Below are 16,151 nucleotides of genomic sequence, written 5' to 3' on the forward strand. Positions count from 1 at the left end.
ACCACGGCACCGTGACTCACATTTGCGAATAAATCTGCGGACCATAATTAAAGTCGCGCGTAACGTCGAATGGCACATCTGAAAAAAAGAAAATGGATGCAACACAAGAACTTCCCAGGAGCTAACCCATCATTGTACTACTTTCGCCAAAGCACACTTAACTGCGTAGTTCTGATGGGATCCGGTGCATTTGTGCTGGTGTGACCGCACCTGTTTAATTTCGTGCTGAAAATACATACACTCCTTCTTCCCTCCCCCCCTCCCATCATTTGTTTCCTTGTGCGTTCACACTGCACCTCTCCTTCTCGTTCTAATATCGATTAAAATGCCCCTGATTCTTGACTAACATTTGCGTATAAACCAACGGACCATAGTTCAAGTCGCGCCTAACGTCGAACGACCCGTCTGAAAAAAAATTTGTGCGACACGAGGACTTCCCAGGAGGTCACCCATCCGAGTGCTACTCTCGCCCAAGCGCACTTAACTGCGAAGTTCTGATGGGATCCGGTGCATTAGTGCTGGTATGATCGCACCCTTTTAATTTTGTGCTGCAAAAACATAAACTCCTTCTCCTTTCTTCACCCTCCCGTCATTTGTTTCCTTGTGCGTGCGCACTGCACCTCCCGTGCTCGTTCTAATATCAAGTGAAATGCTATGGTGCCATGACTCACATTTGCGAATAAACCTGAGGACCATAATTCAAGTCGCGCGTATCGTCGAAAGAATCATCTGCAAAAAAATGGGTGCAACACGAGAACTTCCTAAGAAAATGGGTGAAATATAAGGACTTCGCAGGAGGTCAACCATCCTAGTGCTACACTCGCCCAAGCACCCTTAACTTGCGGAGTTCTGATAGAATCCGTTGCATTGGTGCTGGTATGATTGCTCATGTTTTATTCTGCGCTACAAATACATACACTTTTTCTCCCTCCATCCCCCCTCCCGTCATTTGTTTCCTTGTGCTTGCACTCTGCATCTCTCCTTCTCGTTCTAATATCGATTAAAATGCCCCTGCTTCTTGACTCACATTTGCGTATAAACGAGGGGACCCTAGTTCCAGTCGCGCGTTACATCAAACGACCCGTCTGAAAAAAAAAATTAGTGCGACACAAGGACTGCCAAGAGGTCACCCATCCGAGTACTACTCTCGCCCAAGCCACTTAACTGCGGAGTTCTGATGGGATCCGGTGCATTAGTGCTGGTATGATCGCACCTGTTTAATTTCACGCTGCAAATACATAAACTCCTTCTCCTTTCTTTCCCCTCCCGTCATTTGTTTCCATGTGCGTGCGCACTGCACTTCTCGTTCTCGTTCAAATATAAAGTAAAATACCACGGCGCCGTGACTCACATTTGCGAATAAATCTGCGGTCCATAATTAAAGTCGCGCGTAACGTCGAACGGCACATCTGAAAAAAAGAAAATGGGTGCAACACGAGAACTTCCCAGGAGGTAACCCATCATTGTACTACTTTCGCCAAAGCACACTTAACTGCGGAGTTCTGATGGGATCCGGTGCATTTGTGCTGGTGTGACCGCACCTGTTTAATTTCGTGCTGAAAATACATACACTCCTTCTTCCCTCCCTCCCTCCCATCATTTGTTTCCTTGTGCGTTCACACTGCACCTCTCCTTCTCGTTCTAATATCGATTAAAATGCCCCTGATTCTTGACTAATATTTGCGTATAAACCAGCGGACCATAGTTCAAGTCGCGCCTAACGTCAAACGACCCATCTGAAAAAAAATTATTGCGATACGAGGACTTCCCAAGAGGTCACCCATCCGAGTACTACTCTCGTCCAAGCGCACTTAACTGCAGAGTTCTGATGGGATCCAGTATAGTAGTGCTGGTATGATGCCACTTGTTTAATTTTGGGCTTCAAATACATACACTCATTCTCGTTTCTTCCTCATCCCGTCATTTGTTTCCTTGTGCGTGCGCACTGCACCTCCCGTACTCGTTCTAATATCAAGTAAAATGCCATGGTGCCGTGACTCACATTTGCGAATAAATATGCGGACCATAAATCAAGTCGCGCGTAACGTCGAAAGAATCATCTACAAAAAGATGGGTGCAACACGAGGACCTCCCAAGAAAATGGGTGAAATATAAGGACTTCGCAGGAGGTCACCCATTCGAGTACTTTTCTCGCCCAAGCACCCTTAACTGCGGAGTTCTGATAGAATCCGTTGCATTAGTGCTGGTATGATCCCTCATGTTTCATTCTGCACTGCAAATACATACACTCTTTCTCCTTCCATCCCCCCTCCCGTCATTTGTTTCCTTGTGCGTGCGCACTGCACCTCTCGTTCTCGTTCAAATATCAAGTAAAATGCCACGGCGCCGTGACTCACATTTGCGAATAAATCTGCGGACCATAATTAAAGTCGCGCGTAACGTCGAACGGCACATCTGAAAAAAAGAAAATGGGTGCAACACGAGAACTTCCCAGGAGGTAACCCATCATTGTACTACTTTCGCCAAAGCACACTTAACTGCGGAGTTCTGATGGGATCCGGTGCATTTGTGCTGGTGTGACCGCACCTGTTTAATTTCGTGCTGAAAATACATACACTCCTTCTTCCCTCCCCCCCTCCCATCATTTGTTTCCTTGTGCGTTCACACTGCACCTCTCCTTCACGTTCTAATATCGATTAAAATGCCCCGGATTCTTGACTCACATTTGCGTATGAACCAGCAGACCATAGTTCCAGTGGCGCGTAACGTCGAACGACCCATCTGAAAAAAAATTGTTGCGATACGAGGACTTCCCAAGAGGTCATCCATCCGAGTACTACTCTCGACCAAGCACACGTAACTGCAGAGTTCTGATGGGATCCAGTGCATTAGTGCTGGTATGATGCCACTTGTTTAATTTTGCGCTTCAAATACATAAACTCCTTCTCTTTTCTTCCTCCTCCCATCATTTGTTTCCTTGTGCGTGCGCACTGCACCTCCCGTACTCGTTCTAATATCAAGTAAAATGTCACGGCGCCGTGACTCACATTTGCGAATAAACCTGCGGACCATAAATCATGTCGCGCGTAACGTCGAAAGAATCATATGCAAAAAGATGGGTGCAACACGAGGACCTCCCATAAAAATGGGTGAAATATAAGGACTTCGAAGGAGGTCACCCATCCGAGTACTTTTCTCGCCCAAGCACCCTTAACTGCGGAGTTCTGATGGGATTCGGGGCTTTAGTGCTGGTATGATCGCACCTGTTTAATTTCGCGCTGCAAATACATACACTCCTTCTCCTTTCTTCCCCCTCCCGTCAATTGTTTCCTTGTGCGTTCACACTGCACCTCTCATTCTCGTTCTAATATCGATTAAAATGCCCCTGCTTCTTGACTCACATTTGCGTATAAATCAGCGGACCCTAGTTCCAGTCGCGCGTGACGTCGAACGACCCGTCTGAAAAAAAATTGTTGCGACACGAGGACTTCCCAGGAGGTCACCCATCTGAGTACTACTCTCGCCCAAGCACACTTAACTGCGGAGTTTTGATGGGATCCGGTGCATTAGTGGTGGTGTGATCGCACCCGGTGAATTCCGCGCTGCAAATACATAAACTCCTTCCCATTTCTTCCCCCTCCCGTCATTTATTTCCATGTGCGTGCGCACTGCACCTCCCGTGCTCGTTCTAATATCAAGTAAAATGTTACGGTGCCGTGACTCACATTTCCGAATAAACCTGAGGACCATTATTCAAGTCGCGCGTATCGTCGAAAGAATCATTTGCAAAAAATGGGTGCAACACGAGGACTTCCTAAGAAAATGGGTGAAATATAAGGACTTCGCAGGAGGTCACCCATCCTAGTGCTACTCTTGCCCAAGCACCCTTAACTTGCGGAGTTCTGATAGAATCCGTTGCATTGGTGCTGGTATGATTGCTCATGTTTCATTCTGCGCTGCAAATGCATACACTTTTTCTCTCTCCATCCCCCCTCCCGTCATTTGTTTCCTTGTGCGTGCACTCTGCATCTCTCTTTCTCGTTCTAATATCTATTAAAATGCCCCTACTTCTTGACTCACATTTACGTATAAACCAGTGGACCCTAGTTCCAGTCGCGCGTAACGTCGAACGACCCGTTTGAAAAAAAAAATTAGTGCAACAAAAGGACTTCCCAGGAGGTCACCCATCCTAGTGCTACTCTCGCCCAAGCACCCTTAACCTGCGGAGTTCTGATAGAATCCGTTGCATTGGTGCTGGTATGATTGCTAATGTTTAATTTCGTGCTGAAAATACAAACACTCCTTCTCCTTCTCTCCCCCCTCCCATCATTTGTTTCCTTCTGCGTTCACACTGCACCTCTTTTTCTCGTTTTAATATCGATTAATATGCCCCTGCTTTTTGACTCACATTTGCGTATAAACAAGTGGACCATAGTTCCAGTTGCGCGTAACGTCGAACGACCCGTCTGAAAAAAAATTTGTGCGACACGAGAACTTCCCAGGAGGTCACCCATCCGAGTACTACTCTCGCCCAAGCACACTTAACTGCAGAGTTATGATGGGATCCGTTGCATTAGTGCTGGTATGATTGCATCCGTTTAATTTCGCGCTGCAAATACATAAACTCCTTCTCCTTTCTTACCCCTCCCATCATTTGTTTCCTTGTGCGTGCACACTGCACCTCCCGTGCTCGTTTTAATATCAAGTAAAATGCTACGACGCCGTGACTCACATTTGCGAATAAACCTGAGGACCAAAATTTAAGTCGCGCGTAACGTCTAAAGAATCATCTGCAAAAAAATGGCTGCAACACGAGTAATTCCCAAGTGGTCACCCATCCGAGTACTACTCTCGCCCAAGCACACATAACTGCGGAGTTATGATGGGATCGGTTACATTAGTGCTGGTATGATCGCACCTGTTTAATTTCGCGCTGCAAATACATAAACTCCTTCTCCTTTCTTCCCCCTCCCGTCATTTGTTTCCTTGTGCGTGCGCACTGCACCTCCCATGCTCGTTCTAATATCAAGTAAAATGCCACGGCGCCGTGACTCACATTTGCGAATAAACCTGCGGACCATAAATCAAGTCGCGCGTATCGTCGAAAGAATCATCTGCAAAAAAATAGGTACAACACGAGGACTTCGTAAGAAAATGGGTGACATATAAGGACTTCGCAGGAAGTCACCCATCCTAGTGCTACTCTCGCCCAAGCACCCTTACCTACGGAGTTCTAATAGAATCCGTTGCATTAGTGCTGGTATGATCGCACCTGTTTCATTTCGTGCTGTAATACATACACTCCTTCTCCTTTCTTCCCCCTTCCGTCATTTGTTTCCTTGTGCGTGCGCACTGCACCTCTCGTTCTCGTTCAAATATCTAGTAAAATGCCACGGCGCCGTGACTCACAATTGCGAATAAATCTGTGGACCATAATTAAAGTCGCGCGTAACGTCGAACGGCACATCTGAAAAAAAAAAATGGGTGCAACACGAGAACTTCCCAGGAGGTAACGCATCATTGTACTACTTTCGCCAAAGCACACTTAACTGCGGAGTTCTGATGGGATCCGGTGCATTTGTTCTGGTGTGACCGCACCTATTTAATTTCGTGCTGAAAATACGTACACTCCTTCTTCCCTCTCCCCCTCCCATCATTTGTTTCCTTGTGCGTTCACACTGCACCTCTCCTTCTCGTTCTAATATCGATTAAAATACCCCTTATTCTTGACTCACATTTGCGTATAAACCAGCGGACCCTAGTTCGAGTCGCGCGTAACGTCGAACGACCCGTCTGAAAAAAAATTGGTGCAACACAAGGACTTCCCAATAGGTCACCCATCCGAGTACTACTCTCGCCCAAGCACACTTAACTGCGGAGTTCTAATGGGATCCAGTGCATTAGTGCTGGTATGATCGCACCCGTTTAATTTCGCGCTGCAAATATATAAACTCCTTCTACTTTGTTCCCCCTCCCGTCATTTGTTTCCTTGTGCGTGCGCACTGCACCTCCCGTGCTCGTTCTAATATCAAGTAAAATACTACGGTGTCGTGACTCACATTTGCGAATAGACCTGAGGACCATAATTCAAGTCGCGCGTAACGTCGAAAGAATCATCTGCAAAAAAATGGGTGTAACACGAGAACTTCACAAGAAAATGGGTGAAATATAAGGACTTCGCAGGAGGTAACCCATGCTAGTACTACTCTCGCCCAAGCACCCTTACCTACAGAGTTCTGATAGAATCCATTGCATTAGTGCTGGTATGATCGCACCTGTTTCATTTCGTGCTGAAAATACATACACTCCTTCTCCTTCCCTCCCCCTCCCATCAATTGTTTCCTTATGCGTTCACACTGCACCTCTCCTTCTCGTTCTAATATCGATTAAAATGCCCCTGCTTCTTGACTCACATTTTTGTATAAACCAGCGGACCCAAGTTCCAGTCGCGCATAATGTCGAACGACCCGTATGAAAAAAAATTGGTGCGACACGAGGACTTCCCAAGAGGTCACCCATCCGAGTACTACTCTCGCCCAAGCACACTTAACTGCGGAGTTCTGATGGGATCCGGTGCATTAGTGCTGGTATGATCGCACCCGTTTAATTTCGCGCTGCAAATACATAAACTCCTTCTCCTTTCTTCCCCCTCCCGTCATTTGTTTCCATGTGCGTGCGCACTGCACCTCTCGTTCTCGTTCAAATATCAGGTAAAATGCCACGACGCCGTGACTCACATTTGCGAATAAATCTGCGGACCATAATTAAAGTCACGCGTAACGTCGAACGGCACATCTGAAAAAAAGAAAATGGGTGCAACACGAGAACCTCCCAGGAGGTACCCCATCATTGTACTACTTTCCCCAAAGCACACTTAACTGCGGAGTTCTGATGGGATCCGGTGCATTTGTGCTGGTGTGACTGCACCTGTTTCATTTCGCGCTTCAAATACATACACTCCTTCTCCTTCCCTCCCCCTCCCATCAATTGTTTCCTTGTGCGTTCACACTGCACCTCTCCTTCTCATTCTAATATTGATTAAAATGCCCCTACTTCTTGACTCACATTTGCGTATAAACCAGTGGACCCTAGTTCCAGTCGCGCGTAACGTCGTACGACCCGTCTAAAAAAAAAATTAGTGCGACACGAGCACTTCCCAGGAGTCCCCAATCCGAGTACTACTCTCGCCTAAGCACACTTAGTTGTGGAGTTCTGATGGGATTCGGTGCATTAGTGCTGGTATGATCGCACCTGTTTAATTTCGCGCTGCAAATAGATAAACTCCTTCTCCTTTCTTCCCCCTCCCGTCATTTGTTTCCTTGTGCGTGCGCACTGCACCTCTCGTTCTCGTTCAAATATCAAGTAAAATGCCACGGCGCCGTGACTCACATTTGCGAATAAATCTGCCGACCATAATTAAAGTCGTGCGTAACGTCGAACGGCACATCTGAAAAAAGGAAAATGGGTGCAACACGAGAACTTCCCAGGAGGTAACCCATCATTGTACTACTTTTGCCAAAGCACACTTAACTGCAGAGTTCTGATGGGATCTAGTGCATTATTGCTGGTATGATGCCACTTGTTTAATTTTGCGCTTCAAATACATACACTCCTTCTCTTTTCTTCCTCCTCCCGTCATTTGTTTCCTTGTGCGTGCGCACTGCACCTCCCGTACTCGTTCTAATATCAAGTAAAATGCTACGGCGCCGTGACTCACATTTGCGAATAAACCTGCGGACCATAAATCAAGTCGCGCGTAACGTCGAAAGAATCATCTGCAAAAAGATGGGTGCAACACGAGGACCTCCCAAGAAAATGGGTGAAATATAAGGACTTCGCAGGAGGTCACCCATCCGAGTACTTTTCTCGCCCAAGCACCCTTAACTGCGGAGTTCTGATAGAATCCGTTGCATTAGTGCTGGTATGATCCCTCATGTTTCATTCTGCACTGCAAATACATACACTCTTTCTCCTCCCATCCCCCCTCCCGTCATTTGTTTCCTTGTGCGTGCACTCTGCATCTCTCTTTCTCGTTCTAATATCAAGTAATATGCCCCGGCACCGTGACTCACCTTTGAAAATGAACCAGCGGTTTATAATTCCAATCGCGCGTAACGTCGAACAACACATCCGAAAAAAAATAGGTGCAACACAAGGGCTTCCCAGGTGGTCACCGATACAAGTACTACTCTCACCCAAGCACACTTAACTGCGGAGTTCTGATGGGATCCGGGGCTGTAGTGCTGGTATGATAGCACCTGTTTCATTTCACGCTGTAAATACATACACTCCTTCTCATTTCTTCCCCCTCCCGTCATTTGTTCCCTTGTGCGTGCGCACTGCACCTCTCGTTTTCGTTCAAATATCAAGTAAAATGCCACGGCGCCGTGACTCACATTTGCGAATAAATCTGCTGACCATAATTAAAGTCGCGCGTAACATCGAACGACACATCTGAAAAAAAGAAACTAGGTGCAACACGAGAACTTCCCAGGAGGTAACCCATCATTGTACTACTTTCGCCAAAGCACACTTAACTGCGGAGTTCTGATGGGATCCGGTGCATTAGTGCTGGTGTGACCGCACCTGTTTAATTTCGTGCTGAAAATACATACATTCCTTCTTCCCTCCCCCCCTCTCATCATTTGTTTCCTTGTGCGTTCACACTGCACCTCTCCTTCTCGTTCGAATATGGATTAAAATGCCCCTGATTCTTGACTCACATTTGCGTATAAACCAGCGGACAATAGTTCCAGTCGCGCGTAACGTCGAACGACCCATCTGAACAAAAATTGTTGCGATACGAGGACTTCCCAAGAGGTCACACATCCGAGTACTACTCTCGCCCAAGCACACTTAACTGCAGAGTTCTGATGGGATCCAGAGCATTAGTGCTGGTATGATGCCACTTGTTTAATTTTGCGCTTCAAATACGTACACTCCTTCTCTTTTCGTCCTCCTCCCGTCATTTGTTTCCTTGTGCGTGCGAACTGCACCTCCCATACTCGTTCTAATATCAAGTAAAATGCCACGGCGTCGTGAATCACATTTGCGAATAAACCTGCGGACCATAAATCAAGTAGCGCGTAACGTCGAAAGAATCATCTGCAAAAAGATGGGTGCAACACGAGGACCTCCCAAGAAAATGGGTGAAATATAAGGACTTCGCAAAAGGTCACCCATCCGAGTACTTTTCTCGCCCAAGCACCCTTAACTGCAGAGGTCTGATAGAATCCGTTGCATTAGTGCTGGTATGATCCCTCATGTTTCATTCTGCACTGCAAATACATACACTCTTTCTCCTCCCATCCTCCCTCCCGTCATTTGTTTCCTTGTGAGTGCACTGTGCATTTCTCTTTCTCGTTCTAATATCAAGTAATATGCCCCGGCACCGTGACTCATCTTTGCAAATGAACCAGCAGTTTATAATTCTATTTGCGCGTAACGTCGAACAACCCATCCGAAAAAAAAATAGGTGCAACACGAGGGCTTCCCAAGTTGTCACCCATCCGAGTACTATGCTCGCCCAAGCACACTTAACTGCGGAGTTCTGATGGGATCCGGAGCTTTAGTGCTGGTATGATCGCACCTGTTTACATTCGCGCTGCAAATACGTACACTCCTTCTCCTTTCTTCCCCCTCCTGTCATTTGTTTCCTTATGCGTTCACACTTCACCTCTCATTCTCGTTCTAATATCGATTAAAATGCCCCTGCTTCTTGACTCACATTTGCGTATAAACCAGCGGACTCTAGTTCCAATCGCGCGTAACGTCGAACGACCCGTCTGAAAAAAAATTGGTGCGACACGAGGACTTCCCAGGAGGTCACCCATCCGAGTACTAATCTCGTCCAAGCACACTTCACTGCAGAGTTCTGATGGGATCCGGTGCATTAGTGCTGCTATGATCGCACCTGTTTAATTTCGCTCTGCAAATACATAAACTCATTCCCCTTTCTTCCCCCTCCCGTCATTTGTTTCCTTGTGCGTGCGCACTGCACCTCCCGTTCTCGTTCTAATATCAAGTAAAATGCTACAGCGCCGTGACTCACATCTGCGAATAAACCTGAGGACCATAATTCAAGTCGCGCGTAACGTCGAAAGAATCATCTGCAAAAAAATGGGTGCAACACGAGGACTTCACAAGAAAATGGGTGAAATATAAGGACTTCCCAGGAGGTAACCCATGCTAGTACTACTCTCGCCTAAGCACCCTTACCTACGGAGTTCTGATAGAATCCGTTGCATTAGTGCTGGTATGATCGCACCTGTTTCATTTCGCGCGGCAAATACATAAACTCCTTCTCCTTTCTTCCCCCTCCCGTGATTTTTTTCCTTGTGCGTGCGCACTGCACCTCTCGTTCTCGTTCAAATATCAAGTAAACTGCCACGGCGCCGTGACTCACATTTGCGAATAAATCTGCGGACCATAATTAAAGTCGCGCGTAACGTCGAACGGCACATCTGAAAAAAAGAAAATGGGTGCAACACGAGAACTTCCCAGGAGGTAACCCATCATTGTACTACTTTCGCCAAAGCACACTTAACTGCGGAGTTCTGATGGGATCCGGTGCATTTGTGCTGGTGTGACCGCACCTGTTTAATTTCGTGCTGAAAATACATACACTCCTTCTTCCCTCCCGCCCTCCCATCATTTGTTTCCTTTTGCGTTTACACTGCACCTCTCTTCTCGTTCTAATATCGATTAAAATGCCCCTGATTCTTGACTCACATTTGCGTATAAACCAGCAGACCATAGTTCCAGTGGCGCGTAACGTCGAACGACCCGTCTGAAAAAAAATTGGTGTGACACGAGGACTTCCCATGAGGTCACCCATCCGAGTACTACTCTCGCCTAAGCACACTTAACTGCAGAGTTCTGATGGGATCCAGTGCATTAGTGCTGGTATGATCGCACCCGTTTAATTCTGCGCTGCAAATACATAAACTCCTTCTCCTTTCTTCCCCCTCCCGTCATTTGTTTCCTTGTGCGTTCACACTTCACCTCTCATTCTCGTTCTAATATCGATTAAAATGCCCCTTCTTCTTGACTCACATTTGCGTATAAACCAGCGGACCCTAGTTCCAGACGCGCGTAACGTCGAACGAACCGTCTGAAAAAAAATTGGTGCGACACGAGTACTAATCTCGCCCATCCGAGTACTAATCTCTCCCAAGCACACTTAACTGCGGAGTTCTGATAGGATCCGGTGCATTAGTGGTGGTATGATCGCACCTATTTAATTTCCCGCTGCAAATTAATAAACACATTCCCCTTTCTTCCTCCTCCCGTCATTTGTTTCCTTGTGCGTGCGCACTGCATCTCCCGTTCTCGTTCTAATATCAAGTAAAATGCTACGGTGCCGTGACTCACATTTGCGAATAAACCTGAGGACCATAATTCAAGTCGCGCGTATCGTCGAAAAAATCATCTGCAAAAAAATGGGTGCATCACGAGGACTTCCTAAGAAAATGGGTGAAATATAATGACTTCGCAGGAGGTCACCCATCCTAGTACTACTCTCGCCTAAGCACACTTAACTGCAGAGTTCTGATGGGATCCAGTGCATTAGTGCTGGTATGATGCCACTTGTTTAATTTTGCGCTTCAAATACATACACTCCTTCTCTTTTCTTCCTCCTCCCGTAATTTGTTTCGTTGTGCGTGCGCACTGCACCTCCCGTTCTCGTTCTAATATCAAGTAAAATGCCACGGCGCCGTGACTCACATTTGCGAATAAACCTGCGGACCATAAATCAAGTCGCGCGTAACGTCGAAAAAATCATCTGCAAAAAGATGGGTGCAACACGAGGACCTCCCAAGAAAATGGGTGAAATATAAGGACTTCGCAGGAGGTCACCCATCCGAGTACTTTTCTCGCCCAAGCACCCTTAACTGCGGAGTTCTGATAGAATCCGTTGCATTAGTGCTGGTATGATCCCTCATGTTTCATTCTGCACTGCAAATACATACATTCTTTCTCCTCCTATCCCCCCTCCCGTCATTTATTTTCTTGTGCGTGCATTCTACATCTCTCTTTCTCGTTCTAATATCAAGTAATATTCCCCGGCACCATGACTCACCTTTGCAAAAGAACCAGCGGTTTATAATTCCATTCGCGCGTAACATCGAACAACCCATCCGAAAAAAAATAGGTGCAACACGAGGGCTTCCCAAGTGGTCACCCATCCGAGTACTACCCTCGCCCATGCACACTTAACTGCGGAGTTCTGATGGGATCCGGAGCTTTAGTACTGGTATGATTGCACCTGTTTAATTTCGCGCTGCAAATACATACACTACTTCTCCTTTCTTCCCCCTCCCGTCATTTGTTTCCTTGTGCGTTCACACTTCACCTCTCATTCTCGTTCTAATATCGATTAAAATGCCCCTGCTTCTTGACTCACATTTGCGTATAAACCAGCGGACCCTAGTTCCAGTCGCGTGTAACGTCGAACGACCCGTTTGAAAAAAAATTGGTGCGACACGAGGACTTCCCAGGAGGTCACCCATCCGAGTACTACTCTCGCCCAAGCACACTTAACTGCGGAGTTCTGAAGGGATCCGGCGCATTAGTGCTGGTATGATCGCACCCCTTTAATTCCGTGCTGCAAATACATAAACTCCTTCTCCTTTCTTCCCCCTCCCGTCATTTGTTTCCTTGTGCGTGCACTCTGCATCTCTCTTTATCGTTCTAATATCCAGTAATATGTCCCGGCACCGTGACTCACCCTTGCAAATGAACCAGCGGTTTATAATTCCATTCGCACGTAACATCGAACAACCCATCCGAAAAAAAATAGGTGCAACACGAGGGCTTCCCAGGTGGGCAACCATCCGAGTACTACTCTCGCCCAAGCACACTTAACTGCGGAGTTCTGATGGGATCCCGGGCTTTAGTGCTGCTGTGATCGCACCTCTCTAATTTCGCGCTGCAAATACATACACTCCTCCTTTCTTCCCCCTCCCGTCATTTGTTTCCTTGTGCGTTCACACTGCACCTCTCATTCTCGTTCTAATATCGATTAAAATGCCCCTGATTCTTGACTCACATTTGCGTATAAATCAGCGGACCATAGTTCCAGTCGCGCGTAACGTCGAACGACCCATCTGAAAAAAAATTGTTGCGATACGAGGACTTCCCAAGAGGTCATCCATCCGAGTACTACTCTCGCCCAAGCACGCTTAACTACAGAGTTCTGATGGGATCCAGTGCATTAGTGCTGGTATGATGCCACTTGTTTAATTTTGCGCTTCAAATACATACACTCCTTCTCTTTTCTTCCTCCTCCCGTCATTTGTTTCCTTGTGCGTGCGCACTGCACCTCCCGTACTCGTTCTAATATCAAGTAAAATGCCACGGCGCCATGACTCACATTTGCGAATAAACCTGCGGACCATAAATCAAGTCGCGCGTAACGTCGAAAGAATCATCTGCAAAAAGATGGGTGCAACACGAGGACCTCCCAAGAAAATGGGTGAAATATAAGGACTTCGCAGGATGTCACCCATCCGAGTACTTTTCTCGCCCAAGCACCCTTAACTGCGGAGTTCTGATAGAATCCGTTGCATTAGTGCTGGTATGATCTCTCATGTTTCATTCTGCGCTGCAAATACATACATTTTTCTCCTCCCATCCACCCTCCCGTCATTTGTTTCCTTGTGCGTGCACTCTGCATCTCTCTTTCTCGTTCTAATATCAAGTAATATGCACCGGCACCGTGACTTACCTTTACAAATGAACCAGCGGTTTATAATTCCATTCGCGCGTAACGTCGATAAACCCATCCAAGAAAAAATAGGTGCAACACGAGGACTTCACAAGAAAATGGGTGAAATAAAAGGACTTCGCAAGAGGTTACCCAGGCTATTACTACTCTCGCCCAAGCACCCTTACCTACGGAGTTCTGATAGAATCCGCTGCATTAATGCTCGTATGATCGCACCTGTTTCATTCTGCGCTGCAAATACATACACGTTTTCTCCTTCCCTCCCCCTCCCATCAATTGTTTCCTTGTGCGTTCACACTGCACCTCTCCTTCTCGTTCTAATATCGATTAAAATGCCCTTACTTCTTGACTCACATTTGCGTATAAACCAGCGGACCCTAGTTCCAGTCGCGCGTAACGTCGAACGACACGTCTGAAGAAAAATTAGTGCGACACAAGGACTTCCCATGAGGTCACCCATCCGAGTACTACTCTCGCCCAAGCACACTTAACTGCGGAGATCTGATGGGATCCGGCGCATTAGTGCTAGTATGATCGCACTTGTTTAATTTCGCACTGTAAATACATAAACTCGTTCTCCTTTCTTCCCCCTCCCGTCATTTGTTTCCTTGTGTGTGCGCACTGTACCTCTCGTTCTCGTTCAAATATCAAGTAAAATGCCACGGCGCCGTGACTCACATTTGCGAATAAATCTGCGGACCATAATTAAAGTCGCGCGTAACGTCGAACGGCACATCTGAAAAAAAGAAAATGGGTGCAACACGAGAACTTCCCAGGAGGTAACCCATCCTTTTACTACTTATGCCAAACCACAATTAACTGCGAAGTTCTGATGGGATCCGGTGCATTTGTGCTAGTGTGACCGCACCTGTTTAATTTCGTGCTGAAAATACATACACTCCTTCTTCCCTCCCCCATCCCATCATTTGTTTCCTTGTGCGTTCACACTGCACCACTTCTTCTCGTTCTAATATCGATTAAAATGCCCCTGATTCTTGACTCACATTTGCGTATAAACCAGCGGACCATAGTTCCAGTCGCGCGTAACGTCGAACGACCCATCTGAAAAAAAATTGTTGCGATACGAGGACTTCCCAAGAGGTCATCCATCCGAGTACTACTCTCGCCCAAGCACACTTAACTGCAGAGTTTTGATGAGATCCAGTGCAGTAGTGCTGGTATGATGCCACATGTTTAATTTTGCGCTTCAAATACATACACTCATTCTCTTTTCTTCCTCATCCCGTCATTTGCTTCCTTGTGCATGCGCACTGCACCTCCCGTACTCGTTCTAATATCAAGTAAAATGCCACGGCGCCGTGACTCACATTTGCGAATAAATCTGCGGACCATAAATCAAGTCGCGCGTAACGTCGAAAGAATCATCTGCAAAAAGATGGGTGCAACACGAGGACCTCCCAAGAAAATGGGTGAAAAATAAGGACTTCGCAGGAGGTCACCCATCTGAGTACTTTTCTCGCCCAAGCACCCTTAACTGCGGAGTTCTGATAGAATCCGTTGCATTAGTGCTGGTATGATCCCTCATGTTTCAATTTGCACTACAAATACATACACTCTTTCTCCTTCCATCCCCTCTCCCGTCATTTGTTTCCTTGTGCGTGCACTCTACATCTCTCTTTCTCGTTCTAATATCAAGTTATATGCCCCGGCAACGTGACTCACCTTTGCAAATGAACCAACGGTTTATAATTCCATTCGCGCGTAACGTCGAACAACCCATCCGAAAAAAAATTAGTGCAACACGAGGGCTTCCCAAGTGGTCACCCATCCAAGTACTACTCTGGCCCAAGCACACTTAACTGCGGAGTTCTGATGGGATCCGGAGCTTTAGTGCTGGTATGATCGCACCTGTTTAATTTCGCGCTACAAATACATACACTCCTTCTCCTTTTTCCCCCCTCCCGTCATTTGTTTCCTTGTGTGTTCGCACTTCACCTCTCGTTCTCGTTTAAATATCAAGTAAAATGCCACGGCACGTGGCTCAAATTTGCGAATAAATCTGCGGACCATAATTAAAGTCGCGCGTAACGTCGAACGGCACATCTGAAAAAAAGAAAATGGGTGCAACACGAGAACTTCCCAGGAGGTAACCCATCATTGTACTACTTTCGCCAAAGCACACTTAACTGCGGAGTTCTGATGGGATCCGGTGCATTTGTGCTGGTTTGATCGCACCCGTTTAATTCCGCGCTGCAAATACATAAACTCCTTCTCCTTTCTTCCCCCTCCCGTCATTTGTTTCCTTGTGCGCGCGCATTGCACCTCCCGTGCTCGTTCTAATATCAAGTAAAATGCTACGGTGCCGTGACTCACATTTGCGAATAAACCTGAGGACCATAATTCAAGTCGCGCGTATCGTCGAAAGAATCATCTGTAAAAAAATGGGTGCAACACGAGGACTTCCTAAGAAAATGGGTGAAATATAACGACTTCGCAGGAG

General features: G+C 46.6%; 3 non-coding genes and 27 pseudogenes across 3 annotated transcripts; all 30 read right to left on the reverse strand.

The window, feature by feature from the left end:
* Positions 1-416: 416 nt before the first annotated feature.
* On the reverse strand, positions 417-535 carry LOC148263511 (5S ribosomal RNA; annotated as a pseudogene).
* A 563-nt stretch (positions 536-1,098) lies between these two features.
* Positions 1,099-1,215, reverse strand: LOC148263512 (5S ribosomal RNA; annotated as a pseudogene).
* Positions 1,216-1,424: 209 nt separating this feature from the next.
* Positions 1,425-1,543, reverse strand: LOC148263513 (5S ribosomal RNA; annotated as a pseudogene).
* A 204-nt stretch (positions 1,544-1,747) lies between these two features.
* On the reverse strand, positions 1,748-1,865 carry LOC148263514 (5S ribosomal RNA; annotated as a pseudogene).
* Positions 1,866-2,430: 565 nt separating this feature from the next.
* On the reverse strand, positions 2,431-2,549 carry LOC148263515 (5S ribosomal RNA; annotated as a pseudogene).
* A 558-nt stretch (positions 2,550-3,107) lies between these two features.
* On the reverse strand, positions 3,108-3,226 carry LOC148263516 (5S ribosomal RNA; annotated as a pseudogene).
* A 205-nt stretch (positions 3,227-3,431) lies between these two features.
* On the reverse strand, positions 3,432-3,550 carry LOC148263517 (5S ribosomal RNA; annotated as a pseudogene).
* Positions 3,551-4,438: 888 nt separating this feature from the next.
* On the reverse strand, positions 4,439-4,557 carry LOC148263518 (5S ribosomal RNA; annotated as a pseudogene).
* A 205-nt stretch (positions 4,558-4,762) lies between these two features.
* On the reverse strand, positions 4,763-4,881 carry LOC148263519 (5S ribosomal RNA; annotated as a pseudogene).
* A 561-nt stretch (positions 4,882-5,442) lies between these two features.
* Positions 5,443-5,561, reverse strand: LOC148263520 (5S ribosomal RNA; annotated as a pseudogene).
* Positions 5,562-5,765: 204 nt separating this feature from the next.
* LOC148263521 (5S ribosomal RNA) lies at positions 5,766-5,884 on the reverse strand (annotated as a pseudogene).
* Positions 5,885-6,443: 559 nt separating this feature from the next.
* Positions 6,444-6,562, reverse strand: LOC148263522 (5S ribosomal RNA). Its single transcript, XR_015820589.1, has one exon. It is a non-coding gene; the product is annotated as a 5S ribosomal RNA (ribosomal RNA).
* A 209-nt stretch (positions 6,563-6,771) lies between these two features.
* On the reverse strand, positions 6,772-6,890 carry LOC148263523 (5S ribosomal RNA; annotated as a pseudogene).
* A 206-nt stretch (positions 6,891-7,096) lies between these two features.
* On the reverse strand, positions 7,097-7,214 carry LOC148263524 (5S ribosomal RNA; annotated as a pseudogene).
* Positions 7,215-8,102: 888 nt separating this feature from the next.
* Positions 8,103-8,221, reverse strand: LOC148263525 (5S ribosomal RNA; annotated as a pseudogene).
* Positions 8,222-8,430: 209 nt separating this feature from the next.
* Positions 8,431-8,549, reverse strand: LOC148263526 (5S ribosomal RNA; annotated as a pseudogene).
* A 204-nt stretch (positions 8,550-8,753) lies between these two features.
* Positions 8,754-8,871, reverse strand: LOC148263527 (5S ribosomal RNA; annotated as a pseudogene).
* Positions 8,872-9,433: 562 nt separating this feature from the next.
* Positions 9,434-9,552, reverse strand: LOC148263528 (5S ribosomal RNA; annotated as a pseudogene).
* A 205-nt stretch (positions 9,553-9,757) lies between these two features.
* On the reverse strand, positions 9,758-9,876 carry LOC148263529 (5S ribosomal RNA; annotated as a pseudogene).
* A 563-nt stretch (positions 9,877-10,439) lies between these two features.
* On the reverse strand, positions 10,440-10,558 carry LOC148263530 (5S ribosomal RNA; annotated as a pseudogene).
* Positions 10,559-10,761: 203 nt separating this feature from the next.
* LOC148263531 (5S ribosomal RNA) lies at positions 10,762-10,880 on the reverse strand (annotated as a pseudogene).
* Positions 10,881-11,433: 553 nt separating this feature from the next.
* Positions 11,434-11,552, reverse strand: LOC148263532 (5S ribosomal RNA; annotated as a pseudogene).
* Positions 11,553-12,112: 560 nt separating this feature from the next.
* Positions 12,113-12,231, reverse strand: LOC148263533 (5S ribosomal RNA). Its single transcript, XR_015820947.1, has one exon. It is a non-coding gene; the product is annotated as a 5S ribosomal RNA (ribosomal RNA).
* A 205-nt stretch (positions 12,232-12,436) lies between these two features.
* Positions 12,437-12,555, reverse strand: LOC148263534 (5S ribosomal RNA). The gene has a single exon (XR_015819924.1). It is a non-coding gene; the product is annotated as a 5S ribosomal RNA (ribosomal RNA).
* Positions 12,556-12,760: 205 nt separating this feature from the next.
* LOC148263535 (5S ribosomal RNA) lies at positions 12,761-12,879 on the reverse strand (annotated as a pseudogene).
* Positions 12,880-13,081: 202 nt separating this feature from the next.
* LOC148263536 (5S ribosomal RNA) lies at positions 13,082-13,199 on the reverse strand (annotated as a pseudogene).
* Positions 13,200-14,113: 914 nt separating this feature from the next.
* On the reverse strand, positions 14,114-14,232 carry LOC148263537 (5S ribosomal RNA; annotated as a pseudogene).
* Positions 14,233-14,763: 531 nt separating this feature from the next.
* LOC148263538 (5S ribosomal RNA) lies at positions 14,764-14,881 on the reverse strand (annotated as a pseudogene).
* Positions 14,882-15,442: 561 nt separating this feature from the next.
* On the reverse strand, positions 15,443-15,561 carry LOC148263539 (5S ribosomal RNA; annotated as a pseudogene).
* Positions 15,562-15,769: 208 nt separating this feature from the next.
* LOC148263540 (5S ribosomal RNA) lies at positions 15,770-15,888 on the reverse strand (annotated as a pseudogene).
* Between the last annotated feature and the right edge of the window lie 263 nt (positions 15,889-16,151).

Source organism: Carica papaya, chromosome 5 (assembly GCF_054855325.1).
Source record: "Carica papaya isolate Zhongbai chromosome 5, ASM5485532v1, whole genome shotgun sequence".
In the NCBI taxonomy this organism is placed as follows: Eukaryota; Viridiplantae; Streptophyta; class Magnoliopsida; order Brassicales; family Caricaceae; genus Carica; species Carica papaya.